The following is an 8475-nucleotide window of genomic DNA, read 5'->3' on the forward strand; positions in this document are numbered from 1 at the left end:
CTGTTCTTTACATCTGTGTCTCCATTCCTTCCGAGTAAATAGGTTCATATACTAATGCAAATAGTCCCACTTTTCTTTAGTGTCTATAATAAGAATACTGGACCACTGCTTACTTTTTTTAATATAAATTAGGTTATTAGATTCTTGTCTGTAAGCATTTTATTATTTATTCTTTGGAAATCTGAAAAAAATATGCATGAATGCTATTCATTCAGTAATGGGTAGATTTTTCCTCAGTGCAAGGAAGCATTTTCCTTAGTTTCCTATGGTTATATTTTTGCACACTTACTTGAAACCATGATAAAAGTGAGTTGTGCTCAAGCTCAGCAATTCCCTCCACCATCAAGTTGTCAGAAGCTGATATACAGTTTCAGTGAATAATACGTGTGTTATATGCTAGTATTTTGCTGCTAAGACCACTACATAAAAAATCATTGAATATTTTTCATGGAGGATTCCCTGGTAGCTCAGCTGATAAAGGATCCTCCTGCAATGCAGGAAACCTGGGTTCAATCCCTGGGTTGGGAAGATCTCCTGGAGAAGGGAATGTCTACCCACTCCAGTATTCTGGCCTGGGAAATTCCATGGACTATATATCAAAAAGAGTTGGATATGACTGAGTGACTTTCACTTCACTTTTCATGTTAATTTTAATAAAACTGTGCTTATATTTTATATGTTTGTATTATATAAGCCATACAAACTCATTATGGAAAATTAATTTTGAAAAAAACAGAAAATTCAAAAGGGGAAATGTTCACCAAGACATTATTAATATCTCATTGTTTTCTTCCAGCCTTTAGGCATAAGTTTTTGTTGTTTTAATGTAAACAGTTTTATCTTTTGTTCTTCATGTAATAAATATGGAAGTGTTACATACAAACTATTTTTAATGGCTCCATAATGCCCTATTTTGTATATAAATATATGCACAGATATTTGTATCTTAACCATTATTTAGCTGTTTCCACTTTTGCGACTATGTGGATATCATAGTACAATATATAAGATATGTATAGGACTCTGCCATGAATTCTTTTTTTAATTTTCAAATTATTTCTTTAGGGTACATTCCCATAAATTTCTTTCAGTAAAACACTATGTATACTGTCAATGCAGTTTGCCTCAAATTACCTCTGCAAAATTATTATATGCATCACCAAAAATCAGTGTGTGATAATGCTCATCTCACAACACTCATTAGCGTTGGGTTTTCAATTAATAATTTTTTGCTAATTTGTAACACCCAGAATGGTATTCATTATCATTTTAATTTGCATTTATCCCATAGTTTGTCGATGGCACCCCACTCCAGTACTCTTGCCTGGAAAATCCCATGGACGGAGGAGCCTGGTGGGCTGCAGTTCATGGGGTCGCGAAGAGTCGGACACGACTGAGCGACTTCCCTTTCACTTTTCACTTTCATGCATTGGAGAAGGAAATGGCAACCCACTCCAGTATTCTTGCCTGGAGAATTCCAGGGACGGCAGAGCCTGTTGGGCTGCCGTCTGTGGGGTCGCAGAGTCGGATACGAGTGAAGCGACTTAGCAGCAGCAGCATGGTTTGTGTGATTGGACCACCTGTTCTTGTTTGTAAATGGTTACATTTCCTCTTATACATTGTCTGTTTACATTTGTCTGCATATATTTTATGAAAGCCCAGCCTGGCACTGAGACCAGCTGTGTTACAGATCCTCACTGTTGCTGATTCTGTCTTGTCATTAAGCATTCCATAAAGTCGATAAAAATGCCATATTAGTTTACCTACTCCTCTATAAGCTGGGCATGATGCTTCAGCCTGTCTAAAATAGTTTATAATTTATACTATATACTTTATAGTATACTTTATAGTGTATCCAGGATGTCATATTTAATATTAAATGCCACGTTTAAAAATCTCAGTTCTTCCACTGCTTTTAAATAAGGATTCAATGATCATAATTTCATGCTTGGACACAATTGACTTTGTAAATTGTGTTTTATGTATGAAATTTCTTAAACCATTATTATTGATCTCATCTGAGCTGCTTTTTATAGGTCATAGAAGGCAGAATTATTAAAATTTCAAACCCAAGAATGTTCATGGAAGCATTATTTGTACCTGGTGGAGGGAGCTGGAAGTAACCTAAAGGCACCAATAGAGAGAGTGAGTAAAACAAAACAGTTCCATATAATGGAATATTACAGGGGTAAATCATCTATTCACATGTCAATAGGAATGAATCTCAAATATAAGGTTAAGAATAAAAAGCTTGGAGTTTTCCTGGTGGCCCAGTGATTAAGAATCTGCCTGTCAATGCAGGGAACATAGGTTCAACCCCTGGTCTGGAAAGATCCCACGTGCCACAGCTACTGAGACCTGCCTTGAGCCTGTGCTCTGCATCTAGAGAAGCCCCCACGCTTGAGAAGCCTGCTCCGCACACAGAGCAGCCCCTGCTCACAGCAAACTAGAGAAAGCCCATGCTGCAGTGCAGACCCACAGCAGCCAAAAACAGATACGTAAATTCTTGAAAAGAAGAATTAAAAAGTTGTTTAATAGTTAAATGCAAATTTGTTTTTATTTTTTCAAAGGTCAATGTTTTTATTACTCAGCATACCTTGTTTAGAACTTCAAATTGGCCTCCCTGTTTCTCTTGTATCATGCTAAATTACCTTCTTTTCTCCCCCTGTTGTTAACTACAAAGATTAGAAAAAATACAAAATGTACAGTTAATAGAATGCTATATATATCCATTAGATATTTTTTCAAAAGCAAAATTTCTAGCATGCTTCACTAATATTATTAGGGTACACTGCTTTTCTTTGAAATAAGATCTAATCAAGTATGTGGTGTTGGAGAAGACTCTTGAGAGTCCCTTGGACTGCAAGGAGATCCAACCAGTCCATTCTGAAGGAGATCAGCCCTGGGATTTCTTTGGAAGGAATGATGCTAAAGCTGAAACTCCACTACTCTGGCCACCTCATGTGAAGAGTTGACTCATTGGAAAAGACTCTGATGCTGGGAGGGATTGGGGGCAGGAGGAGAAGGGGACGACAGAGGATGAGATGGCTGGTGGTATCACTGACTTGATGGACATGAGTTTGGGTAAACGGGAGATGGTGATGGACAGGGAGGCCTGGCGTGCTGCGATTCATGGGGTCGCAAAGAGTCGGACATGACTGAGCGACTGAGCTGAACTGAACTGAACTTAGAGGAGCCTTTGCAAATATTGACTTCCTTATTATGCTTGCCTGATACTAAAATTCATCTGTAACTTTTTAAACACAAACAGCAGTCTTTATTTTTTTTTAATTCCATAAAAGAGGTATGTATGATTCACGTATAGACATTAAGATTTTTCAGATGAAGCTGAAGGGCCCTTAATGGAATATTCTGGATTGAATCATAACCCAAAAATATAAGAGTTAACGTGTATAGAAATAGCACCTCAACTACTGGAAAAGAAACAGCCTGTTCACACACCTTCATCTGAGAGAGACCTAAAGAATACAAAGGGAATCTTAACATGAATGGAGTTTGTTTTAACTAGGTTAGTGTGGCAGCCACAAAGGTACACCAGCCCTCAGACCTTCTTCAGGGAAAAAACTAACTGTCCACCTACAGTTTACTGACGGCTTCTTCCTGCAGCCCCTTCTGTATCTGCCACTAGTGTTCAAGCCAAGGTCACACTCTTCCGAGAAGTCCCCAGCCAGTGACAAGGCATAGCAGGCTACCAGGGCCTGGCCATTTCTGCCCAGTGCTGGACTTTGGAACTCCCTACTGAGTAAATCAATACCTGGTTGGATCCCCCTGGCTCTCCTTTCTTGCTCCTTCTGTTGTAGGTATCAGATCCGCCTCATTCCTAAAATCTTCCCTAACCAATCCAGCTCCCTCCTCTAACAGCTGATCTCCCTTCCAGTAAGCCTCTTGTCCTCTCTCAGCGTCTGTCTCCTGAAGAATCTGAGCTGACCTAGGTGGATGCCAGCCTGAATCCCAAGCAGAGCAAGTTCGGGGTTTTGTCTCAGTCTGCCTGGAGAATCCCACGGACGGAGGAGCCTGGTAGGCTGTGGTCCATGGGGTCGCTAAAAGTCAGACACTGAGCAACTTCACTTTCACTTTTCACTTTCATGCATTGGAGAAGGATATGGCAACCCACTCCAGTATTCTTGCCTGGAGAATCCCAGGGACAGAGGAGCCTGTTGGGCTGCCATCTGTGGAGTCGCAGAGAGTCGGACATGACTGACGCAACTTAGCTGCAGCAGCAGCAGCTAGGGATTCTGGAGAGTTGTGCTGTTCTGTGTGTGTGCAGGGCTTATAAATACAAAATAAAGCAACTCTGACTGTAGGAAAATCTAGTTTTCCATGAATTTTCCTGACAACTCAGAGATGGTGCCACCAATGAAACTTCTTTTTAGAAGTTCACTGAGGCCCTGGAGGTAATCCCTTTTGGGGCTATATTGTGGTAGCTGTTGTCAGGAGAGGGGAACTGCATGACTGTGAGATATCCATGCTTCTCACACCCTGGACTGTAGTCAAACCTCAGAGTTCCCAGAACAAAGTGCTATGTGAACCGTAGAAGCCAGGCATTCAAACCATCAAAGCTTAGTAAATAAATATGCACGCTTCTTTGAGGATTTAGACACTGAAATTTGATCACAAATTTCTCTAGCCAAGTCCAGTTATCTTAAATGTAACAGCTGGGCTTTATTAGACACTCTAGTATACTGGAAAGCAAAGCTATCATAATCTGAAACATAGTTCATGTTTATTCCCCATACTTACCAAAATGATTTGCTGTATTATAAAAGCCATTTCTTTTTGTAATAACTAGGAAGGAATGTCCACTAAAAAGTTACAGTGCACAAAATGTTTATTTTATGCAGGCCTAGTGCCATCTGCTGGCTATGATGTCTTATAACATTTGTCATGAAATAGTGTCCTACTCTGTGACTCCAAGGGCTGTGTTCCCCAGGCTCCTCTGTCCATGGAATTCTCCAGTCAGGAATACTGGAGTGGGTTGCCATACAAACTGGTTCCTTAACACTTTCTATAGGTATGTTATTTCAGCAAACTGATTCCTGAACACTTTTTGTAGGTCATGTTATTTCGTGAATGAAATGTGTTTCATGTTTGCATGTGTTTTAATAGAAAATAGGGGGCGTCCCTGGTAAAGAGTAAGAGTCTGCCTGCAATGCAGGAGACCTGGGTTTGATCCCTGGGTTGAGAAGATTCCCTGGAGAAGAGAATGGCAACCCACTCCAGTATTCTTGCCTGGAAAATTCCATGGAGGAGCCTGGCAGGCTACAGTCCATGGGGTCTCAAAGAGTCCAACATGATTGAGTGACTAACACTTTCACTTTCACTTTAATAGAAAATAGGACAAATCCAAAGGAGAAATGAAGAGAACTCAAGGGCATGAACTGCACTTTTTTGTTTTTGTTTTTGTTTTTTTACATTGTGATTTACTCACAGTGATAGAAGCATAATTCCTGTTTCTCTCCCTAGCCCCCACACCTCTGCTATTTAATTCATCCAACTCCCACCTCCCATGCCTTAGAAGGTTCTGTTTGATTTCATCCCTCCCTCTCTGTCCAGGACCCCGGATACACTGATACTCCCAACATAGCACTTTCACTGCAGCAACAATGAACAGCTTGAAATCGCCATGTCCCTTTCTCTTGCCTGTGCTCACACTCTCCCCTCAGTCTATCAAGGCCTTAACTGTTCTCCTCTTGCTCATCTTTCACATCTCTGCTCAGAAGCCCCCTGCTCCTGGAAGCTGGGGTCCTGCCAGCTCCTCCATAGTCTGCTAATGTCACTTCTCTTTCCCATGTTGTTTGACCATTTAAGTTGTCTGATTATCCTTGTAAGTCTTTCATTGAGCTGTGAGCTACTAAAATACAAGATTCTTATTTATTTCTGTTTTCCACCCACCACAGTACCTGGCATTGTACTAGGTACACTAGTGCACTAGGTAGGTACACTCTGCTAGATACACTAGGCACTCCCTAGTAAAACTTCAGTAAATACCGCATGAAGGAATAATGTGGAAAATAACTAGAAAAATTGAGTGGTGAGTGATCCCTTTAGGTCTGTCTTCCTGTTTGCTGCTGCTGCTGCTGCCAAGTCACTTCAGTCATGTCCGACTCTGTGCGACCCCATAGATGGCAGCTCACGAGGCTCCCCCATCCCTGGGATTCTCCAGGCAAGAACACTGGAGTGGGTTGCCATTTCCTTCTCCAATGCAGGAAAGTGAAAAGTGAAAGTGAAGTCGCTCAGTCGTGTCTGACTCTTCGCGACCCCATGGACTGCAGCCCACCAGGCTCCCCATTGCCTTCTCCACTTTTCCTGTTTACTGTCCCTCTTAAACAGTTATTACTAGTTTGCTTGTGTGCCCAATCATTTCCAACTCTTTGCAACCCCATGGACTGCAGCCCACCAGACTCCTCTGTCCATGGGATTCTCCAGGCAAGAATATTGGGGTGGGTTGCCATTTCCTTCTCCAGGGGATCTTCCCAATCTGGGGATCGAACCTGCGTCTCCTGCATTGCAGGCAGATTCTTCACCTGCTGAGTCGATTATCCCACAGATGGATCAACATAGTCTTAATTATTTTCAAGTATCCAGCACTGTATTAGGTGCTCTGAGGATCAGGTTCAAAATATCAGTATCTAAATTAAGACTGAGTTTGGATGCCTGCTCTGTCACTCACTAGCTGGGCACTTCATTTAACATTTTAAAATTTTACCATCTACAAAATGGAGGTAATAAGGGTATATCCCTCTAAATGGCCTTTTGAAGAAAAAGAAAATGAGGTAACACATGTAAAGAGTTTAAAACAGAGTTAAGTGTACAGTTAAGCTGCTTGTTGTTCTTTTTGTTGTTCTTATGAAACTCCAGGAACCGACTGAAGATCAGCACAGAAAACTGCTGCCTAGGTTGGGGTTCTTTATTCCTTAGGGAGTCTCTGCCTCTTCTAGAGTCCATTGTCAGCATTTTGCTATGTCAGTTTGCAGAAGTTTTACTACTGTGTTGTTTCTCTGATCAGGGCTAATTTCATATCTTTAAAAATGCCATTCTGCTAAAAACAGAAATGTGCACAGCCTAAATATGTGACTGTATTGGGCTTCCCTTGTGGCTCAGCTGGTAAAGAATCTGCCTGCAATGCAGAAGACCTGGGTTCAATCCCAGGGTTGGGAAGATCCCCTGGAGAAGGGAAAGGCTACCCACTCCACTATTCTGGCCTGGAGAATTCCATGGACTGTATAGTCCATGGGGTCGCAAAAAGTCAGACACAACTGAGCAACTGTCACTTATGGCTTATTCTACAAAAGCTGGTAACTATAGTGTAGCCAGATCATGTTGCCTTTAAAATAACTTAGAATTTACTCAGTTGGCTTTGCCTTTAGGTATAAAGTAAGAAACCCAACCATCTCGGGTCTCCAAAGTTTAGCTTCTGATTTAACTTACTAGTAAAGGCAAGGCAAATTAAAACAGAAAAATAACTGCTTTTAAAAAGGACACGAATACCATCAAGGGAGTTGATGTCCTGTGTACAAATTTTACCTAATGTCACAGGCTCATTGGGTAGAGGTTGGTGAAACTGGCTGTCTCAGTTTACTTCTAGATGGAGTTTGCAAATATTTTTCTAAATTCCTGTTCTTATAGATGACTTAACCTTAAGAGAGTCAAATAGGAGAAACAGTAAACAGAGGCAAGGGTTTGTGGCTTGGTTCTTTAACAAGTCATTCTCTCTCTCTTCTCTACCTCTCACTCCTGCTACTGGAATCAAGGTTCGGAGAAAGGAAGGGATGGTGGAAGAGGGGAAGATGTGGAGGGAAAGGAAGGAGGTGGCTGGTGGTTGAGATAGATGATAGTAGCTATCTGGTTTGCCTAGAGCAGCTTCCCAGAAGCTTTTTCACGTAATTAGATAAAGCCATGATGGTGGACAGTCATAGTATAAAACTTGTCTTGTATGACCAATCTCTCATATTATCTACTTAGGCTGGGGACTCAATCTCAACCGAGCCGACTTTTCCACACTCTGCTCCCCTCAACAGGTGATTTATTTTTTTTCCCTAGGCACTATTTTCCTACTAATAGTAGCACCCAAGAGAAAATAAACTTTGATTTTACAGTGTTTTAGCTGATGCCACTTTCTCAGCTTAGGTGGTTTTTAATTATGGATTCATACACACGTATGAAATTACTTTCATACTTAGAAATCTGACATACACACAAAACCATCCTCATATTGGGTGTATCCACAGCCCTCCTGAGTCAGAAGCAAGGTCATAGAAAAGTAGAACAAGATGCTCGATGAAGAAACATTGCTTTCTCTAGAAGCACCCCCTCCTGCAGGAAGATGAATGTAGTCATTATTAAGGCAAGAAATTTTTGGCATTATAACAGTTTTCTTAACTGAGTCTATTTCAGAAGATAAATATGAGAGTTCGGTAAAAGTATACAAAGACTTTTCACTAGGTCACCTATTCT

This window comes from Capricornis sumatraensis, chromosome 5, assembly GCF_032405125.1.
Source record: "Capricornis sumatraensis isolate serow.1 chromosome 5, serow.2, whole genome shotgun sequence".
Taxonomy (NCBI): domain Eukaryota; kingdom Metazoa; phylum Chordata; class Mammalia; order Artiodactyla; family Bovidae; genus Capricornis; species Capricornis sumatraensis.